The sequence below is a fragment of the Topomyia yanbarensis genome, chromosome 2 (assembly GCF_030247195.1).
Source record: "Topomyia yanbarensis strain Yona2022 chromosome 2, ASM3024719v1, whole genome shotgun sequence".
NCBI lineage: Eukaryota > Metazoa > Arthropoda > Insecta > Diptera > Culicidae > Topomyia > Topomyia yanbarensis.
In genome coordinates, this window is record NC_080671.1 from 432611600 (window position 1) to 432634543 (window position 22944).

A 22944-nucleotide genomic window follows, 5' to 3' on the forward strand; every position below is an offset into this window, starting at 1 on the left:
AAATCGGTACATTCGTAATACCTCAGAGGATAAAAACTATTGAAATGGTCACCAAATTACTTCTAATCGCAGATCTAGATTACTGATTGCCAATCAAACATTCTTTGAATATATTGTCCACTATCGACGATTCCGGAAGTCCGGAATTCCGGGCATATTCCACAATTAAAGTCACATCGGTTCTTCGGTGATGACTGAATCGATTTTCTCAAATCAAGTCTCAAATGGAAGACAAAATATGCAGTTGAGTATTGCGTCGCCACCCCTCCTCCCCCCCTCGCCATGCCCTTACACCTCCCTCCTTCATCACTCCCCTCCCCTTGGACCACCTTCAAACCCGCATTTCCTTCATCCACCCCGTATACCGAAATAAGATGAAGGATTTCTGACGCATCCTCCACTCCCACTCTACTAACCCCCCATTCCCTCCACTTTCCAACCCATTCCACCAACATTTCAAAATATAATCACATGAAGATAACATTGAACTCATGCTGATTAAGCTAATTAAATATTATTCTTTTGCCTTTCTAATATAGAAAGGTTATGCAATTGCTCCGAAAATCGACTTTCAAACCGAGGCCCGGAGGGCCGAGTCTCATATAACATTCGACTCAGTTCGCCGAGATCGCAAAATATCTGTGTGTATGTATGTATGTATGTATGTATGTATGTATATATGTATGTGTGTGTATGTGCGGATTTGTTAACAAAATGTACACATCGGTTTCTCGGAGATGGATGAACCGATTTTTACAAACTAAGATTCCCATAGGTTGCTATTGAATTTCATTTTCAACCGACATCTTGTTCCGGATTACGAGTTGAAGAGTATGGTTACAAAACAAAATTTGTTGATTTGTCCACATCGGTTTCTCGGAATTTTCTGAACCGATTTTGACAAACTTGATTTTAAATTAAAAGTCCATCAGCTGCTGTTGAATTTTGTGTGGATCCGAGTTCTGGTTCCTGAATTACAGGGTGATATGTACGATCACGCAGCAAATCCCGATTCTAACGAATTCTGCGATGAATGTAAAAAGGTGATTTTTTTTCCAAAATGTAAACACAACTGTTGAATTTGTAGATCTAGGTCACCAACAGTCATTCAAAGTCTCTTTGGCCACACTGGCCACCATCGACAGATCAGGAAGCATCCAAATTCAGAATAACGGTTATATTGGTTTCTCGAAAATGGCTAGACCGATTTGATCAACTTAGTCTCAAATGAAAGGTGTTGCGTCCCCGGAAACTGGGGTGGCATTACGCATCTCGATTCGATCAAAATTCTGTCGACTCGACCTTGTTTCGCATTATGTATTTCGAACAGAGCTCGAAAGTAAATTTTCGTTCGAGTTAGCTCGAAGAAGTACTAGATTATCGAGAAGTGTTGGCATTATGGAACCATAACAAACGAACTCGAAAACGACTCGAGTCGAACGTATTTGCTCGATAGTTTTATTGCTGTCGACTGTCGTTCGAGATTATGATTTGTGTTTTTATTTCGGAATACTTAGAGGATATAAAATTACCAAAAGGTGTAAAAAGCTCCCACGTACTTTGAGTTTCTTTATGTTATATCTTTTTTCACCATCAAGAACATACTTTTTTGGAAAAAGTAATACTAAATATTGATAATAAATTATCTTACATCAAGTAATAATAAAAAGTGTTGGAACAAAGTGAAGACACCTTGACTTGTCTAATCGCTATTTAATAGATGTATAGAATCACAATCATTCTTGATTTCAAAGTGGTGATTTAAACAATTTTATATTCTAATTGATTCTGCCTAAGCTCGACCCTCATTAACAGAAGACAAATATTAAGGCCGTACGATATTAGGCCTGTTCTAATGACTCTGCCACTTCTAGTTTTCCGATCTGTTTACTTCACATCCTTGCTCTCACTTGAGTACTATGGCTCTAAGTTTCATAACTTTCCCTACCCAGTAATCTCTAGCTAATTGAATGTCGTTAAAATGTAAAAAACTAACTGATGCATTTGTTCCCGACTATACCTGAATTGTTTTCAATATCACAATATAGCCTTGAATTCAATGCCATAATGTACGTTTTATACACCAACAGAATTAGTTGTTATATCGTCATTTGTATTAAATGCATGAAAATACAGTATATTATCTTATATAGCAAAGAAATTTGAATCAAATTGAATTACTAACAAATTTGAATGCATCAACCGATTGAAATTATGCCATCTGTAATTTCTGGAAAAACTTCATTTTGATTGTGTTCTCCCTATCGCTGTGTGCTATAACAGAATAATTAACTAACAAGTACACGAACAACCCCGCAAACACGAAAACGCATTTTTGTCTTGACTATTTCAACTAGAAATGGCTATTTTAACGAATTTTAAGCTTTTAAATTTTTGCGTCATCAATTGCTGAAAAAAATTGTTACTTTTGGAAGCTACCAGTTTCCTGAAAAAAACCCAGAAAAAACCAAAATTTCAATGCAATGCTCGCTATGATTATCTCCCAAAAGATTTGAGAAAAAAACGGTTTCGAAGTTGTGCTGTTTTAAACAATTATTTAGATATTAAATATGGTCTTTAATCTAAGAATAATTGTGAATAACTCATTCTGCAGATAATACATTCCATCATGCGACTGAGGTCCGAATAAGACACACTACCAGCTAGGCATTTTGATGTTTCGGTGCATCAACTTAAACAGCGAGATATATTAAAATTTTGTGATAAGAAGTTCAAGAATACAGTTATGTCAAACTAAAATAATGCCCAAGCATTGAAAAAGGTGGTGAGGGAGAATGACGCGAACAAATTATGAACATGCTTGGGTCAATTTATTTACCACTATCACTATTTATATTCTGTGCTGTGAATTTGACGCTCATCGAAAAAAAAAAAACAAAACAAACTGCAATTTTGTTTACACTGAAAAAAAAATTCTTAGGTGGAATTAAAATTATCATACGATATGAACAAAATCATTACACGTTTTCTGCAACGAAGCATTTTCGTGCATTGTAAATAGTTCGTTTCGTCTAATGGCATCTTGATGAACGAAAAGTTGAGTAGTTTTACATATTTAATGTACGGGTTATTCCATGTCAAATTTACAACCACAATTTTTTTTCCCACCAAATTTTTTTCTTGCATTCTTAGCACAAAATAATTGACATCTATTTTTTTTGTTTGGGCTGAATACGATAGATTTTTTTCAAGTTATGAGTTTTTAAATTTTATGAATTGGACCATTTTTCAACCACTGATAACTCGGAAACTCTTAGTTGTACGAAAAATTTATTAATAATAAAAAGTGCGTTTTCGAATGAATTCACCAATAAAAATATGATTGTTTTTTTTTTGTTATTTATGTTATGAATTCTGCAAATGATAGAAACATATCGAAAAAACAAGCTTGGACTAATAAGTTTTTTATTCAATGAAAATATTTATAATTATATTGAGAACCTTTTTACTTTAATAGATATTTCAATCAAAGCTGGCCCATAACATGGCGTTTAATGTAAAATTGCCCTTTTCAACGTTATATTTGTAATTTCTCGCAAAACATTTTGAGATCCACTGCAAAAATTTTACACAATATTTCTAACATGATTTTTATTATTTGAAGAAAAAATAAGCAAAAAATTTGAACCAACTTTTAAAAAAATCTCAATTTTTCCGACAAGTTCATGCGAAACTGCAACTTTTTATATTTAATATTTTTTCCATGCATCAAATACTTTACGAGCTATCAGCGATTGAAAAATGTTCAATTTTTCTAACTTCAAAAGTTGAAAGCTCATACCTTGAAGTAAATATTATATTCAGCCATAACAAAAATACTTGTCAAATATTTTTAGCTGAAGAATGCAAGAAAGAAATTTGGAATGAACTAAAATTTTATTTGTAAATCTGACGTTGATTGGCCCGTACAGTGCATAAAAGTTATCATCGATGTCTAAAACATTTTTCGTCAATGAAACGAAATGATTCGTTCTTTTATCAATTGTTTTATATAGTATAAATATTTTTGGAAAGGGTAAATTTATTTTTCGTATATAAAAGGAAAAAAATCGTATTTCCGCATGACATCGGATCTTTTTGGATCTATGTTTGACAACATCTATTTTATTTCAAAGAGCTCACCCCTATTGTGTACTAGAAAAAAATGTTATATTTGCGAAAATTATCCAAATATATTTCGATAACAAGCAACCAAAAACTAAAATTAAAACAATTCCTATATTTTACCAAAGTTGGTTTTATGAAACTTATTCGTAACAGAATTAAAAATATTTTTTCTCAGTGTATACTCTTATTTGACAGTTTGCGCTCGAACAGGCAGTCGAAAACTAGTACCGCAATCTAACAAGCTCGAACGCTTGGTCGAATGTGATAGGGGAGACCGGGGCTAGTTGGCGGTGTTTTCAGATTTCATTTTTTACCGCTTCGATTTTGGTTGATCTTGCAAAATAGAACACGTTGCATGGAAGGGTAGACTGTTGGCAATATCTCTGAATTTTATGAAAATGCTTCATACGTTATCTTTATTTCTAGAGACAAAAATATGTGACGCGGAAAAGCCGCCAACTTACCCCAGCTTCGGGGTAAGATGGCGGAATGCCAAAAAATAAGCAATCAAATGGAAATTCGATTACATCAGTGGTCCGTATGAAATGTGCCGATTGTCTTTTCAATAAAAATGTATATTATTCGACACTTTTCATTATATTTCAGTCTCAATGCCCCGTCATATTGACTTCGACGCGCACTCCATATTCGAAAGCAAATTTTCTTCAGGGGATTGGCCAAAATAATTGTCCCCTGCATTGACAAGAGACACAAGAAAAAGTTTCTCTTACTTTAGAGTGAATTCCAGAAATGAAAATATTTGATGATTATTTTTGCACTATAAATAGTACCGCCAAGTTGCCCCGTGTGCACTTTTTATAAAAAAGGATTTAAAAAATTACTTTTGTGTATGGATAGGTGTAATATCTATACAGATACTGAAAGCTCTTTTCACGCACTATCAAAAAATATAAAAATTCGGGGAATATATTGAAAACCACCTTAAATAACACAACATGTTTAAAATTAAGAAAATTTACAAAGTATTCTCAAAACACAATATTGCCCACAGTTTCTACAAAATAAAATATTTTACAACAAAAACACATTGGATAATGTGTTTCACATCACTTGAGGTTCACAACGAGAGAGAGCGCTTTATGTCTAATAGAAACGGAGAAAAGGGGATTCCGCCAACTAGCCCCGGGCTCCCCTACGCAACTTAGTAAACCACGTTTCAGTTTGCAAGCTGAATCAAATTTTAATTTTAACTAATCAAAAAATCCTAAAAAATAAGGTTTAAAAACAAGTGATCGTGAATTTTTATTATCAATCAAATTTGTCTACACTAATTGGTTTTTCTTTGTTTTCTGACCGATTTTGAATTGTTAATTGATTTATGGTAAATGCTTTTACAGGGCTAATTTTATCAGAAACACTTTTACCAGACATGTAAACTATCGGTATAGTCGACAAGTACAGCATCACATTCACGTCAAACATGTGATCTAGATATTTAAAAATAAACTTCTCTCGAGTTGTACCACACAAGTTTCGTTTGGTAGCTAGACGAAGTATCTACAACAAAACGTGACGAGCTGGGGGTCCGCATTGGATTTGATGTCAACTAGAGGAAGCGAGGGTAATTGGTACTGTTATCAGTATCATTCCGGTTTTCAATGTGTGTTGCCAGAAAGAGTTTGAAATTGCTTTAAAATTCATTTAAAATACTTACCAAATGGCATTTGGAAAATTGAAGAAATACAGCCGCCGATTAGGATTACTGTGATATTTGCAATGAAACCAGTGTTGCCAACAGCCCTAGAAATAAAACAATAAATAATGATTTATTGCAAATTTTAAATTTTATAATAATTGTTTGTAAAACTACGTAAACAAATCTTTTTGCAAAGAGAACTACATGGGGCAGAATTGACAGTATATTATGGTTAAAATACGCATACTGAGATCTCGCATTGTATACACTTCAGCCTTCCACATAAAAGTAGGACTCGTCGATATGTCTGCAAATTCTCCATGTAAACATTTCCTAATTAATAGCAACATTTCCAACCGAAAATCCTTAACTTGGTCACCCTTTCAAACAGCACCCATAAAATTTCACAAGAACAAAAATTAACAAAACAAACCCCCAGTTCAAATGAATTATGCAACTCCCGAAGAAGTTTCACTAGACCAAAGAGTCACATGCGTTCTTAAAACGCGTAAACAAAAAAACATGAATTAACGCCCCTTGCGGACCATTTGGATCCGGCATCTGCGCCAGGCAAATCTGCCCGAAAGTGGTTCACATTAGGAACCGAGCGATAACCGGAATATCAAACAGAAAACCAAGCATCTTAATAATCTGACCGGGCCCGACTCGCCAGTCAGTGTCGTCAGACTCCGTCTCTGTGATTAATATTTCTTTGCTCTGATTGTACACTGTTTGTTTGTTATCTTAACGAAACGCGGTTTTTGCCTTCAAAACTGCTTCGCGTGTACGAGAAGGCCATGAACTAAGCCAACGACTAAGCAGTAAACCAACACTTAAAAGTGTGTCTTGTTTCCCGTTTGTTTATCTGTGGTCTTGAGGTGTCAACTCTATACGACAACGGCGCTACCGCTGATTTCGCGCTCTCACGTGCTGCTCTACGATAGAGAGCAAATGGGGCATTTTGACCGATCGATTATAATATTAAGATGGCATCTTAATCGTTCGTCGAACGTCGTTGATCGAACGCGACGAACCAGTGCTGCCAGGGCTCGAATTTTACTCTACACGTCACTGAAAAGCAACACTCATGATGATAATAATAATGCTCATAGTGAACGTATTGAAATGATACAGCAAATCGTAGACGCTATTCACAAGTCGTGCCTCGGTGGCTTCACTCTCTCTCTCCCTCTCTTTCTCTACTTGCATACACAATCAACAAGTGTACAAGGTGTTTTGCTACTTGTTCCGTATGCGTTTACTGCTCTTTTTTTTCGTTTTCTGTGATTAAAGAATGAGGTTCGACGCTAGAAGCATTAAATTTCCCTTATCGCAATCTTTCAGTGTTCGTTTCTTTTTCCTGTTCTTTTTTCAGTCGACCAGTTTGACATGTGACTTATCAGTGCTTGCATGAAACGATAACCTTTTTTCATCATCCGAACAGCGATTGGTCCATATGCCAAGAGTTGTCTTGTAGCTCATGCGAGAGACTATGATACATATACGCCCAATGATAAAGTGATTTACATACATAGTCATAACACAGAGGAACAAGCGTCCATCACGGGAGTATAAAAATCAACGAATTTTTCAAATGTGGTTCGGCACTTGCCGCCAGGTGCGCTACTGCAATGAGCGAAATAGTTGTACTTGTAGACGTTTGACGGTATTTCATTCAAATGTTGTTTCTACACAAGTGTAGAAATGGTTGAGATTGGCAACGGCCGGATGGCTAAGCACGAAATACTGCCTACTACAAACTCTTTACACACAGACTAGCGGAGATTTGTTTTATGTAGACAAACCGACTGTCAAAAAGTTCAACCAAGCATGATAGTTCGGTAAGGAGAAGTATAGGGGAAAACCTACGCGAAAGTCGATTTTTAACAATTTCTCGGGACCAAAATTCTACAAGGATCTTGCTCACCAGATTAAGGTTTGCTATCGCGGATAAGCTCACGAAAAAAAAATTATGATTTGACAAGGGATCCGTTCCTGTGGCAAAAATCCAGTCTTTGTGACGGGCGGAGACTACGAATCCATATGTATACAAAATCTGTATGCATTAACAAACAAACATCTTGCTCAAAAGTTTTACCAAAATGCAGTTTCTTCGTCACGCTTCTCACTGAACTATTGAGATTCCCCAGGAAAAACTTCGAAACCCCGCTTGTGATCTTTCACACTATATAGAGATACATTTTGATAACTTTTCTTTCCAATCGATGGTCAAACGTTCGTTGTACCGTTTTAATACACTTACTGCAGACTTGGCCGTTCCCAGCTACTTGCTAATGACACAATGAAAGAGCTCCGGAGTTTATGGATACATACGCACTGATGTTCTTCCGACTCAATTTTCGCACCGCTTCCACAATTGCTAGTAGAACTTACCCAATGTAAACAATTTTTTTTATTCACAAAGGCAAAGGAAAATATGGAGGAAAATATATTAAATGCTATAACTGTTGAAGTAGCACTCAGAAAATTACAATTCCTTTTTTAGGGAATAACCTTAGTATTTGAATGGTGATATTTCTGTTCCTCGAAAAATACAGGAAAGTGGGGTACTGGGTCATTTGTCCCCAAAATCCCCTATTTTCAATAATTTTTCTGCTCCTTGATGCAAATCGAACATATTTTGCAGTTTTTCTAATGTGAAACAATCTCAGAAATCGAATGGAACCTTTTCAACACAAATACGAGAAGTTGGGGTTGAAGGGCCGTTTGTCATTCATGCTAAGTTGTATCATTTTCTCGTGGATATATCTCTACTATTCTTTACCCAATTTTAATAAACTGTACCTTGTTAAACGTAGAAAATCCATAGGAACAAAATAAAAATAGATTCGTTACCGGTAAAATTCAGAAACATCAAATTATCTGACATATTGTCTCGATTTCACATTTTTGTCGTTAAATCGCACATATTAACTCCATTTAACAACAAAATTTCAGGAACTTGGTAACGGTTTTCGTAAATCTTTCAGTGCACTTCTCGAGAATAATCGAGAATATTAGGATAACAGAGAATAACAGAGCGACAACACCTCCGAAGAGATATTGTCATTCAAATTCGGTTTTAACCATTTAAGGTTTATGAACTTTCGCCGTGACCTTTTGGAAGCTATAGTTCAATTGATAACTCTTATTCGACAGAAATTTCCGTCGTAGATATTGCAAAATACTACTGGTATTTCGCTGTAAACGCCTTGGTTCTGAGAACTTCAAAACAAACTGCCCACGAACATGAATTATGGAAATCTAGCCTCATAAGATTTGATTTCATTGATAAAAAAGAGTGTGAGTCTATGTTCTAGCAAAGTTGAAGCAATTGAATCAAATTTTGTACTACTACTTATTCAAAATTGTTCGTTTATTACACTGTAGAACTGCAAGAGGGTGCTAAATCTAGACGTTTAAATGATCAAAGACGATGTACTTATGATTAGATAACGACGATTCGAGCTCGCTAGGTGCGAGCCAGTTTGCCAACTTATGCCTTATATCGTCAGAGCAAAGAGTTACATCGAACACCTCTCCCTCCCAGATCGTACAAATGTTGGGCGATTTCCTGCATTGAGTATATGCAGATTTGTGCTACCTACGTATTCCATCAATTCTGAGCTGCCCCAAATTAGGTGGTGGGCAAGTATGACGAACAATAAACGTATTTCCAGCTATGTTATCAGTAGTCATATTGACTGTGACAACACAAATATCGCGAGATATGAGGTCGGATATAAGATATGCGTCAATAACGCCAACCTTCAGTATTTTTTTAATTCAACTTGTTTTTTTCTAATTTAGATAGTACTACCAACGAACTGTTCTCCGCTTTTTCAAATAAAATTTGCATAAAACGCTTTAAAAAATCTCGAACTTAGCTCACTCTTAGCCACAACTATGTATACAACCCCTCAATAGCAAGATTTGTTATAAACGTCTTTCTTAGTGATTTGGATATTGCAAAAAAACGATTTTGTCAGATCGTTCTCTTTAATGCAACAAATCGATGTTGTCGAACATCGATACTAATAGATCGGACTGACGAAATATTCGTGCTGTATACAAACATTTAGTAAAATAACAATTCATTTCGTTTTATTAACGAAAAGTATTTTTCTCTTCGACGATAAATTTCGTGCAACGTACACTAAATACTTAAATTTACGAAAATTTTCGCTCATCAAGTCGTCAACATTTTAGGGCGTGAAATAAACGAAACCAACATTTTACAATGCACGAGAATGCTTTGTGGCAGAAAACGAAGAATGAATTCAAACATTCAAATGAATTGAAACATTGTATAATCATTTTCATTCGATTTACGAATTTATTATATCGATGTGTTGACGGAATTCCGCATACCCTCTATTCTATATATTTCAGCAACGATATTCTCACGAACCACGCGTATGTTGCGACCTTCGGTCGCGGCGTGAAAAAAGAAACGTTTCAACATTAACGGTCGATGTGCCAATAATTTGATCGACGAACTGAAACCGACCTACACACTCGGTGATCGCCCAGCTACAAAAACAGCGACAAATCCTATATCAAGATGAATTTCAAGCAGGATCCCGGGGCAAAAATATTACCTGACCACAGTAGGGGGTGATATCCCTAGTAAATTCAAGTATGAATTCACCGATAGATTCACTCGGAAACTGATAATTTGGCAAGGACTTTGAAGCTGCAGTTTATAATCCATTCATTTTCTCATCAATAGCACTACAGATTCGAAGCTGTATAAGCAATAGGCTCGGCAATAGGGCCAATTCTAATATTATTTTTTTAGCTTCATTTTCTGATTCATCATACGATTTTACATTGAAAATGACCATCAGCTTATTGAGCTCAGAAATGTTAAAATTAGTGTTTTCTGCCCCTTCGGACTGTGCATAAATGATTCTGTTTACGGATCCACCCCTGGTTGACTCCTAATACAGCAATTATGTAAACGCAATCACGCAATTCTCCAATATACGTAAACAAACAACGGTTATACGAAATTGGGAAGCGACCATCAGAATACATGTGTGAAGGGAAAAGTGGAGAAGCCAACTCCCTGTTGCTAACATTTAGTGGAGATTGGCGGATTCTTGTTCGCATCTATTAGGGCTACATTTCGCTACAATGCACAGTGGGGAAAAAGTATCAAAAACGCGACTTTAATCAATAGCGTGGTAGAACGTTAAGTGCGGTTCTTGAAAATGTACACACCTTATGTAAAAATGTTTGGGGAATCGATTGCTAAGTACGCTATCATGCCTGTTTTGCTCCAATTCTCTTTTTTGTTAGTATTTATTTTTATTACTGGTGCCGGTGGTTGAGTGGAAAGCGTGACCGCCACTCATTCTAGTTGGCCTAAGTTCAATTCCAACCGAGGTCGTTGAGATTTTTCTGGGATGAAAAAATCTGTGGTCACGTCTTCCTTCATGATTTTTTTATTTGTTGTACCGTCATCAATAGACCCTTTGGCTCCAATGGTGGTTACTTAAGCTAATTACATTTCAGAATACATATTATTTTAGTTTTTATCGAATTGTCCCGGGCACTTACAAAGCAAAGGTCCAATGTACGTCCATTCTCGTTGATGATATTATTAATTTGCCGAAGAGTTGTGCTACTGTAGTTGTCCAAGATACAACTGGCATTGTTGATAAGCGCAGACTTTTCGATACCCAATCGTAGAAATCCATGACTTGCCTGGCACCAACGCAAGCCAGGTAAGTTGAAGTCACCCAGTATAACAATATCATCAGACGGGGCAGCGATCAAGGTGATGAAAGAAACGGAGGAAAGATGTACATCGATCAGGCTGTAATCACGAATTCGGTCAGGTGGAAAATACACGACCCACACGAAGAGATTGCGATCGGCAAGTTTCACTTATATCCACCCACCGCAAGTTTCACTTATATCGCCCACCGCTCATCGTTGATAGGTCGGGCTTTTATACCATGGCGATGAATACACCACCACCTGATGTCTTGTGGCTGTTGAGAGCATTGCGATCACAGCGGAAGACATCAAATGTTGACCCAAACACCTGGCGAGATAGAGTACGATTGTCGAGCCACGTCTCGGTTAAGGGGATGACGTCATAGCAGCAGCCCGTGGTCGCGAGCAAATAGCTGTCGGTTGATGAATTTAAGCCACCAACATTCTGGTAGTAAATCTCGATGTTATTGGATGACGGATCAGTTTCTGCAGAGAGCGAATCAACTGCGTCACGCCCCAGAATGTGACGATCGTCGTCGGCGAGCGAAATGTTTGACATCTGGTCACAAGATGTTAGAGCAAAAGGCAAATTACTGGAAGCGAAGAATACATCAGCGCTTGAAGTGTTCGAATCAGATGTATACTTGCCATTTGTGGCGGGTTGGAAGACCCCACACACAGGACCGGGACGACTGATGAACGCTGGCTGCAAGGGCTCGACTGTAGCGGGGGGATCGAGGGCTTTCATTGTACCAACTGCGTTGCGTCCCAGTATGCGATCAGCATCGACACTCCTTCACAATGGCGGTGTAGCTAGGTATAGTGACATTGTCAATCGTTGCGGAGTCCTCTGTAGGGTTGATGGGCCGGGTTGCATTAACGGAATACATGCGACTTCTGAGGGTGGAGGAAAATCAGTCGGTGGATACCAAATGTTCTGGGTACGGCTATCGTCAAATTCCCTGAACAGCATGCCTTGCGGCCATGTGTCAGGGTAAAGGGCTGCTTCACGGTACTTTGGGTGAACTCCAACTTTGAAGGATATGAAGTTCAGAGTACTGACGTCTATGCCTTTTTAACAAGCGGAATAACCTTTATGTCCTCGTTGCAGTTTAGTCCTTCTTTGGACATTTTTTCGATAGTCTCCTTGCTAACGCTTGGATGAAAGCGGGAAAGATACAACCAGAGCAACGGAGTGGGAGGTGGAACCGTGAGAATGTTGCTATTATCGACTAGCTTTCGACCGCCGACAAGAATACTGCTCGGATCATTCGATAAAGTCGTCGTCCGATTTGACGGTTTTCGCGCAGTGATCGCATGCACTTGCCATAATACAGATTTTTTACCCGCCCTAGATCCGGCTTTTCGTTTTCGTCTCACTGTGCGCCATGTTGTAATGTGGGAAATACTTTCCTCTACCCGCGTGCAGGTGGCGTAATGACCACGTGAATTTTTTGTGGGTAATTACACACAGGTCCGGTGATGTAAACAATCTCGATTTTCACTGGATTTTTCACGACACAAAAGCAAAACTTACAGGAAACACTTTAAAACCTCACAATATCATGGTCGCAAACAAAATTTAGAATCGACTGATACGATAAACGATGATTAAACGGTACAAATCACGTCAAATATTAAAAAAATAACTGGAGCGATCAACACAAACAACTAATCGGTGAAAATACACTGAACCAAAAAGGAAAGGGAAGTAAAGCCGTTGGTCCCCGGTCCATGAGTTGATGGATCGATATCGAGACCAGATAGTGGAGTCCCTTCTCTGGCGTCGGTAAAGAAGAAGTAGAATCCAATTTCTATACTTACTAACTCATATCCTCCTCCCGTGGTACTTGTGGAGTGCGCAGTAGCATATAAGGCCTCTAGCAAAAGCAAGTAACGGACTAACCATTTCTTCCCTTTTCTTCCGCGATCGCCGTTCGGGCCTGGCCGGCGCCGGAATTGATCAATAAACAGATGTTTCGCTACTCCCAACCATAATGATATACTGATTCCCTGTGCAACTTCAGCTAGTCCAGATCGATAACGAAGTAGCAGCCAGGGGTGGTCGCACAAGGTCAAGCTCAAGTATTTATTTTTATTACTGGTTATACTGCCGTTATAAACATTATAAGCATGGGACAATTATGCGTAGAACGGCAGTATACAACTTGGAAGAAAACTGAACGGGGACTACCATAGTTAGTGTATCTTATGCAAAAAAGGCCAAAGATAGTAGTTGGTCAATCTTAATGTCCACCCCCTATTTCAATTCTCATTGCATCCCTTTTATAAATATAGAAAAGTAGAAACGAATCTTCAATTGCTCAACTATCATTATTGTTAAGATGTTCAACCTGACGAATAAATCCATACACCCTTCAGCAAGGAAGCGTAATCGTCACGCTCAGGCACACAGTCCAAAGCGTATTTTTGACATTAAAAATGTCTTACTCCACTATCTGGGGCTAGGTGTCATTCTAAAATCTAAACTATCTCCCATGTAACGAAACTATGTAAGGTTTGCACGCTTATAACTCCGATATTACTAGATGGATTTTAATCATTCATACACCAACCGATTCATAATCACCTAACTTAAATATTGGTAATAATTTAATATCTCCCCAATAAAAGTAGACTTTTGGAAATTGGTAAAATTAAAAAGTTCAAAAAAAACGGGAAAAATACCATTCGTGAGGCAGATTTCTCAGACACAGCCGTCAAAAGAGGGCAGCTTAGTTGCTCAATGAAACACGAAAAGTCATAAATAGAAGCAACGCATGTCCGTTTAAATCAGTTGTTGCTCTTATCCCACACGAGCAACGTCGTCTCCGGGCGATGCAATAAGCGCTATCGATTTTCGGTAACGTTGGCATTTGCACACACTCGCACCTAAGTGACTAAACCATATACGGTTAGTTTATAAATAGAGGTGACGCGTACCCGTTTGAATCAGTTTTTGTTCTTATGTCGAACGGGTAAGATCATGGCTGCAGCGTCTGGGCACTACAATAAACGGTAGACGCTATGCGTTTTCGGCAGCGGTGGCTGTGTGCGGATTTGTTGGGTACCAGCATGGTGTCACAGAATGATTTGCAAAGTGGGTGGGCGGGGTGGTTTGGATTTAATTCAATACGGTGTGTGCTGCTTAAGAGTGTTGCGTTTGAAAAAAATATATTTATTTTTATGCATGCGTGTGCGTTGTAACTTGTTAATCCATGTTTACGGCGCTTTGTAGCTGCGTAGGGTAAAGAGCCAATTGGTTTTCATGTTTCATATTTCGGTTATATGTTTTTTATCAGTAAGGCATATGACAACGTGCTTCTGTAGTTATTGCACTGTTCAGCAGCGTAGTATTTTATATAGGAGAGTACACTCAGGTTTTTTACGCGGATTTTGAAATTTACGCGGTTTTCATTAACGCGTTTTTTTAAATTTAGGCGGTTTTCATTTACACGGCCTGTATCCCCTGCGTGAAAAATCTGAGTGTAATTGTATCGGAAACAATCACATTCCCAGCAGAACTTTTTGTTTTCTAATTTCAAACACTTTTGTTTCGTACTGCACACAACGGAAAATTTTAAAACAGAACTTACCCTCCCAGCAGCAGTTGAAGCGGGTGTTCTTTTTCGATTCAAATTCAAGCCATGTCTTAAGCGTTACTGGACTTAAAATTGTTTTCCCAGTTTAACCAGTCAGAATATCTGTCCTACCCTATGTATTTAAAACACAGTTCTAATTGCGTTTTAAGGTATACAACAAATACGGTTGGGTATACTAATTTAAATTTTAAAATAAATCTGTTTTAAATTATGAAACATACCGCTGTACTGAAGATATAATTATGTCAGTCCTATTACCACATAAAACACCTATATAACATAAAACGCTGCAGAATTGGTTTAATAATACAATGTTTACACTACAGAGTTATAACACGTTATAATAATTAGCAACAAGAAAAATGTCACCAAGATAGCATAAAAACCCGTTTTAACTGGTAGTGCGAACGTTGCATAACAATGTAATTTATCAAAAAATTTCATTTTTCCACAACTAATCGATCAAGAAATACTTACACTTAAGATTGTTTACTTAAGTTCATTAGTACATTGTTGAAAATTTAAATGGAAAATGAAATTTCATATTTTATGGAGAATCTGTATATTTCCGTTGGCGGGCGTGGGTTTCCTCATCACAGTTCTCAATATGGAACTTTTCTTTTGAATATATTTTCTGGACAGACCAGCCTATTTTTACTAGATGGATCAGCCAAATAATGCCAATCACCTAGTGAGATACTTGATTAATTAATAGATTACCGTTAAAAGACCTTCAATAAATTATGTTTTAATAGGGAGGGTATTTAGCAAATTGTAACATATGAAAACAGGCGAGTGAACAAGAACGTGTGTCGATATGTGTGATAGATAAAAAAGCTATATTTTTAATGTCACCGTGGTCGTGTCCTGTACACAACCCTTTAATTTTTTTGGTCAGTCTAACCATTATTTAATCATTAGTTAGTTTCCAACATTTACCGGATCAATCTTCCACCATTAGTACTTGACGTTAGAAACTAATACCGTTTTAACATAACCCCGAAACTGAGTCAGGTGTTAACTCTAACCGCTGTCAGACAACATTAGAATCAGGCTCAGTTTTGTCTCAAGTAAAATCCACATAGAGACGACAAATATTAACTGTTTGGCATGCAGCACACCCATTAAAATAGCAAGTAAAACTCTCGTATTACTCGTAATTTCCCTATCCTCTTGAGTGGTTAATTGATGTATTATAGTTTTATGACCTGCTTGTCAGGAATCTTCTGACCTATTTACATCTTTTACGACCGGCAGGCTCCCATTTTCTAATAACTCGAGTGCGGAAATATCTTCATTGATTGAGATGGTCCTGACACGATTGCGAAGACCTACCTGTTCGGGAGTATAAAACCACCGAGAACAGACCGTTCAAGTTTAAACAAATAACTTTACCATACTTACCACGAATGCGTATTAAAATACTAGCGTCTCTTATATTCCAATCAGACATAAAACTATGTCGGCCAATTTGAAATCTTTGGGTGATAAGCGCACCAGGGAGTGGCTTCCCAATAACCTTTGAATAGACCGTTAGTGTTTTAACCCAATTTTAACGATCAAGATGGACGTCTGTTCGCTGTGATAGAACATTGCACAGCGTGTTTACAAGGTGTTGCAATTTGATTCCAACCCAGTTTCTCGTACTGTGATGGAACAAGAAAAAATTCTAAGTCCATGTAAACGATCTCTCTGAACTGTCAAAAAGAGTGCCGTGCCATTCGCTATGGATAATATACCGCCTGCATGTGAAAGCATTGCGCATCTTAGTAGACGAAGGCGGCGGTGCTCGGTTTTCCACCCACGCACACGACGGCGCTTGCTGAATCAGAGGAAAATAACGAGCTGATGGGTCTGCAGGTTTGTTTAAATTTTGTGGCAATAATAAATATCCGTCTATATAGAGACACAGTGCATAAACCAGAATAGACTCACGCAACGGCGCCCATTTTGTGCGGGGGGAATTTGTACTAAGGTTGACATCTCTTCCGATTGTGTCTTGCCTTTGTGGAAGCCAATTAGACTGTTAAGTAAAGATGGCGTCCCGGCCGGCAGAAAGCTCACAGCAAAAAAACACTGTGCGAGTATCGCATCACGCATCACTTACTACCAAACCGTTTCGTCCCTTCCACCGTCCGAAGCGCGATAAATTTATCAAACAATGCTATAAATTAAAAAAAAAACAGTTTATTCTTTTGGTAGGCAGCTCAGTGCGGTAGTAAAGTTAAATTGTTCGTGTATTTGTGCGAGCAGAGCGAGATTGAGTCAACCGTCGAAGCGGATCAATTGCGGGCACGGCGAAAGGGGGGCTGGTTTATAGTGATAGATATAGGTAGGTTTATAGATTATTTATAAAAAATATCGCAATCGAGAACTGCATGTAACCATCAATGCGAAGACTTCTAAAAACTCAACAGAAAAATTGAGATAGAGTTTGTTCGGAAATGCGTAAGCTTATCCCAAATTTAACAATCCGATTGCCTTCGGGGTAACACGAATTTTAGTATTCAGTATTCAATTTTATTTAAGTCTGATTTAAGAATATAAGAGCATACAGTAACTATAATAATTTAGGTAAAAACTATTTTTTCTACGCTAAGGAGAAAATTGTTTTAAAACACATTTGCGCGTTAAGAGCGCAAAACTTATAACTAAATTAGTTATGGAATTTGTGTTTCGACTTCGTCTCATCAGAATCCGACACTAACTTAGTTAAAAGAATAAGCTAGTACCGGATCGACACTAGCTCCAAAAACGAAAACACTACTTGTGTTTCTCAGCTTTAATCAGTAGCTTAATCAGAACTCCTTTTCTTGCAGGATTAGGAGTTTGCTTAGAAACAATTAATTTAATTAGTATTAAAATGACAACATTTGTCTTAGGTGTGCTAAGGGTTTAGTGACTCACTTCTTTCAAAATGACGGTTTCAGGAACATAAGCACCAGTTTCATGAGCCTAAACGGTTGCTATCTGTATATTTATATAAAGTCCAAAGTCATACGCCTGCTAGTCCGAAGCAGTGTGACAACTCTAATAGATCATAATTGTTTGTTTTTGTGATTACATCACAACCCAACCACAAGGCTCGGCACTGTCAATCAACCGCAGCGTTTATCTCTAGCTATCTAGGTAGGTAGGTAGGTAAGTATATCAATAAGCACACACAAATGCGGACTGATTTCGTTCCGTGTTTTATCTGTTTACGCGAAGCTGATGTGATGGGTGAAAACTGTGCCACAGCATCCGTTCGTGATGTTTGTCGCATATTTGTCGCTGGTCGTGCTCGTTCTATGTTTGGTATAGGTATAGAAACTGTGATCTACTTTTTAGCGTCCGCAAAGATCAACATACCTACCTAGTATGTATACGAATGTGTGAAGTGTATCCATCACTCGGCCTCTCTGCCTGACCGTGATGTTTATGGACGGCCATAACTTTCATGTTTGGAGCGTTCTGCTTCTATTAACTGATGCGGTAAATTGCTGAATTATTTTATTGTTTTCATTCTTCGTTGTTGTTCTTAATAGCAAATACTAGCAACATTGTCCCGAATCTCACTAATTAATAGTACACACATGGGAGATGACCTGCATAAAGTCATAACCTTGGCCCCAATAAATAATATCTTTATTTTCGCCTCATCTGCATCTCCTTCTTCGTAAATCGTAACTGCTAACGTGGCTTCCCTGATGCACTGCCAATGAAGTGTAGTGGTATCAGCGACCATTACGCAACCAGCAGCCGGAGAGAATCTAGTCGCCCCATTTTTTTTTCCAGCGGACTCAACAAATCTTAATTGTTTACTCAACAGGCAATGATCTGCTTGCCTTCGCCAGTTTGCCATTGCCTTCCACCAACGTACCACCACCCGTGACGTCCAAATGCGCCATCGTGATGAGTCCAAATGTGTATCGCGTCACGATTGCTCAATGCTACGTGGTTCCTATCTATTCAATATGTACCTACACCTAACCTAGATAGTCGGGCGTGCGTCGTTCCGTTTTTCCCCACACATTCCATCCCATGATTAAGTAGCTTTCGGTCGCTGCAGTTCTATGCCTACAGCTTGCTTAGATCGCTTAGACAAGTATGCGAGTTTCCACGGGAGCATGTCGTTTGGCATAAGTTCGTTTGGCATAAGTTCATTAGGTATATATTCGTTTGGCATAATAATCATTTGACATAACAGCAAGTGACACTTGCTTCGTTTTGCATAATGTTCATTCGGCATAATGGTTGTTTGACATAATGATTGTTTGGCATAATTTGAAATATACATTGGATTCTCTGTTACATTAGGCGTCGACGCCTAGTAAACCAGTTCATAGCCCCTATGTTTGAATAATCCGGGCAATCGAGTGGGTCACAGGTTTGCTTGCGAGGGGCCGCGCTTCCGACAGTGGGTCGGTGGTCACCTCGCCCGGCGGATCCTTAGCTGCTTTGCACTGCGTCTGATCCTTGGCCTCGGTTATGCGACAAAGTCAAGGGCTAATTGGTATGCAGACTCAAAGAACTGCTCATGTTTGATAGAAGAATCAACCCATATGTTTAAGTAAACCGTACAAATGAGCAGATCAACAGTTTGCTGGCGAGCTTATTTGGCATGCAGATTCGAAGAATTCATGTTTGAAAGAAGAAATCAATTCTTATGTTTGAATAAATCGGGCGAACGAGTGGATCACCATTTTTTTGAGAGGGCTTTTTGGTATACAAAAGAACTGCTCATGTTTGAAAAAAGGAATCAACCCTCTATGCTTCTGGCAAACTGCTGTTGATGTCGATGCCGCGAACGAATGTTGTTTCAAAGACGACGGAACCTTTGCTCTCTGCAGACAGTAACCGGGAAAACACAGCAGACCAGATTCGACCAGATGATGTGCTTAATACCCAGAACATGTGACGGGACATTGTGGAATCCTTTTGCTGGAATAGTAACAATAGTAAATGGTCTTATAAGCATAGGGTTATTTTCGGATGCATTTTATTTTACATAATGTTTGAGAGAATGCGGTATTCGGGTTAACGGGTTCATGGCATTCGGGTAAAAAGTCCATTCTGATTAATGACATTTGGGTAAATGGTTTTCGGGCGAATGTCATTCGGGTTATTGACTTTAGGGTGTATGCAGTGATGTACCGATGGGAAAAATTCCATCTTCCCGGGTTTTTATTTTTGGGTTTTAACCGGGTTTTTTCCCAAATCATTTAAACCCGGATGAAATATGGGTTTTTTCGTTTTATCGAATGTATGATGTTCATTTAATGTTTTATAACATTTCGGTAGTCGCGCTAGTGCACTGAGTGCACGCTGTACTGAAAATCTAGCGAAATCGTCTTAGGGCACCAGCGGCTGCTCGTTCAGTGTGCCATAAGTGCGACTTCCGGAGGGTTAAAGAATCTTGCATTTACATTTGAGAGACCGAAAATAAAAGTCGCAAGGATAAAATATACTTTGTAGAACCCAGTCCAGATATCTTAGCATGTAAAAATCGAATATAAACATCAAGCGTAAAAATCGGACAGAGATCCTTTAACATGAGAATCGCTTAGAATATTCTCATCCGAAAAAGTCGGTAAGTATAAACCTCCAGTATAATTCGCTCACAGGAAATTCCGTACAACGTTACATTCAAGATTGAAAGTTGGATGAAGAAAAGTCCTTTGTAAGAACCGGATATACTTTTTACGGTTTTTATTCTATAGGACATAATAGAAAAGGTCCGATTTTGAAACTTGAAGTTCAAATCCAATTTTCACATTCTAGTATCTTTATAACGGGTTTTACGAAGCAATTTCTGTTCCTGCGACTTTATTTTCGGTCCATTCCATATTCCAACTTGTTTCATATAATACAGGGAACAATAGTCATTGTTACTCTGACTAGTGAAAATTAGAGTAATCGTGTGATGCCAAAACTACTTTTATTCTGCTTGTTACTCATTTTAGGGGTTGCTATAGTTTTAGCGAAATAAGGTAAGTATTCATACAAAATTTAGAAAATAACTATTTAGTTCGGTGAAAAGTAAAAGTGAGTAATATGCAGAAAGCGAGTGGCCTTGACATTCGTCTTTAGTATGAACAGTAATCAGAACTCTCACAAATCGCAATCCAAATTCTTTCGGAATCAACTACATCAGCAACACTAGAAAAAATGTTTAGTACGTTTAGGTGGATTCACAGTAAGAAACGCAATCGAATTAGCCCAAAACGTGTTGAAAAGTTTTATCACTTATTTATAGGGTTGCCACCTCTTGAGAGGCTTTGACCCGGAGATTTTCACTGACATGGGGGGTGGTGGATTTTCAGTGGAACTAGACAGAAATTGAAATCAAAACGATTGCTCGGCATTTTAGAGCACTTTATTCGTTTTTTATTACTAAGTGAAAGTAAAGCTGTAATTTAATCTGGTGTAGTATTTAACTTCCCCGACTAAGTGCCACGAATACAAAAGCATCTGTTACTCTCGCTGTGGAGGACAAGTCGAACGAGCATTGCTCTCCTCCACAACTAACAGGAAAAAGCGAGCAAAGGAAGCAGGGCAGCAGCATCACACAGGAAGCACTATGTGGTGTCGATTATTTATCACCAGAGGTCCCAACAAGGGGCAAAACTCACCTCCCTAGCCAACAGTTACGAATCGCTGGAACCACAACACCGGAAGAACTCGTTTGATGTTGACCTAGTCAGTTCGATCAGAACAAATTTACAATACCTTGGTGCAGCTCCAGCTCCACTAATAGTGAATTGATTTGGTAAAATTGCAGCAAAATAAATTTTTTACGCCATTTTGAGCGACTTAGTGGGATGTAACATTTCAATTGTAGCATATAGTGAAATATTACTTTCCTTAATTTGTAGTAAATTTGATTTCTTTTTCATTTTCATTTCTTTGTGAAAGAAATCAGACATTTGGTAAACTTATCTTCGCCTTCTTGAAACGAAGGGTTAGTCAGGCAAAATAAATCTGAACCAGAGTAATAGTTAGCTTAGACTTTTTAAATATTTTGTAATGAATAAAAATTGAAATTATGCGTCTTCCCACCAAACCCGGAGAAATTGATATAAAACCCGGAGGCCCGGAGATCGTTCCCGAAAAGCGGAGTCTCCGCGTCAAACCCGGAGGGGTGGCAACCCTACTAATTTAACCACAATATTTGCAAAGAAATGTTGGATAACCGCTATAACAATGGTTCAATCGAGGAAAATCATTCAGAATTCATATACATGCAATACTTTATGACAATAATGGTCCTAAATAAAATAAAAATGTTTGGATAACAATACATTAATTTTCAATTACTAGAATATCAAAAAATTACAAAAAACCCAATCTTCCCGTGAAAAAACCGTTTTAACCGGGAAAAAACCATGGGTTTTTTCCCCAAAATTATAAAAACCCGATTTGGTACATCACTGGGTGTATGACATTCGGATGATCGTTACAGAACCCTGTAATTATTACGCACAAACTTTATGCCGAATGTACACACGTATTTATAATTATGCCAAACTACCATCATGCCAAATGAGCATTATGCCAATCGAAAGCATGTGTCACTTGCTGTTATACCAAATGAACATTATGTCAAATGAACTTATGCCAAACGACGTGCTACCAATTTCCCGATAATCCTGCGTCCACTCGAACGTGCTTATAAATGAACAGAATTTACTGCCGTCAGTTGGCAACATATTTCTGTTAATAGCAACGGACAGAACAGATCAAATCGAATATTTACATGGATTTCCCAAAAACAAAATGGAGGTATCTTAAATGGGAACCGTATTTGAGTTAAAGAAAAAAATGTACACAAAGATCAAGTTTCCCAAA

General features: G+C 38.0%; 1 protein-coding gene across 4 annotated transcripts in view; it reads right to left on the bottom strand.

The window, feature by feature from the left end:
• Window positions 1–22944, bottom strand: part of LOC131685485 (serine-rich adhesin for platelets) — a 248995-nt gene that overhangs the window by 171580 nt on the left and 54471 nt on the right. For 3 of the 4 annotated variants that reach the window (XM_058969223.1, XM_058969222.1, XM_058969224.1), the window contains one exon: window positions 5804–5889. The exons of the other annotated variant lie outside the window; for it this stretch is intronic. The gene's annotated coding sequence lies outside the window, so the exon portion shown is untranslated. The remainder of the gene's footprint in view (window positions 1–5803; window positions 5890–22944) is intronic. 4 annotated transcript variants of the gene reach the window in all.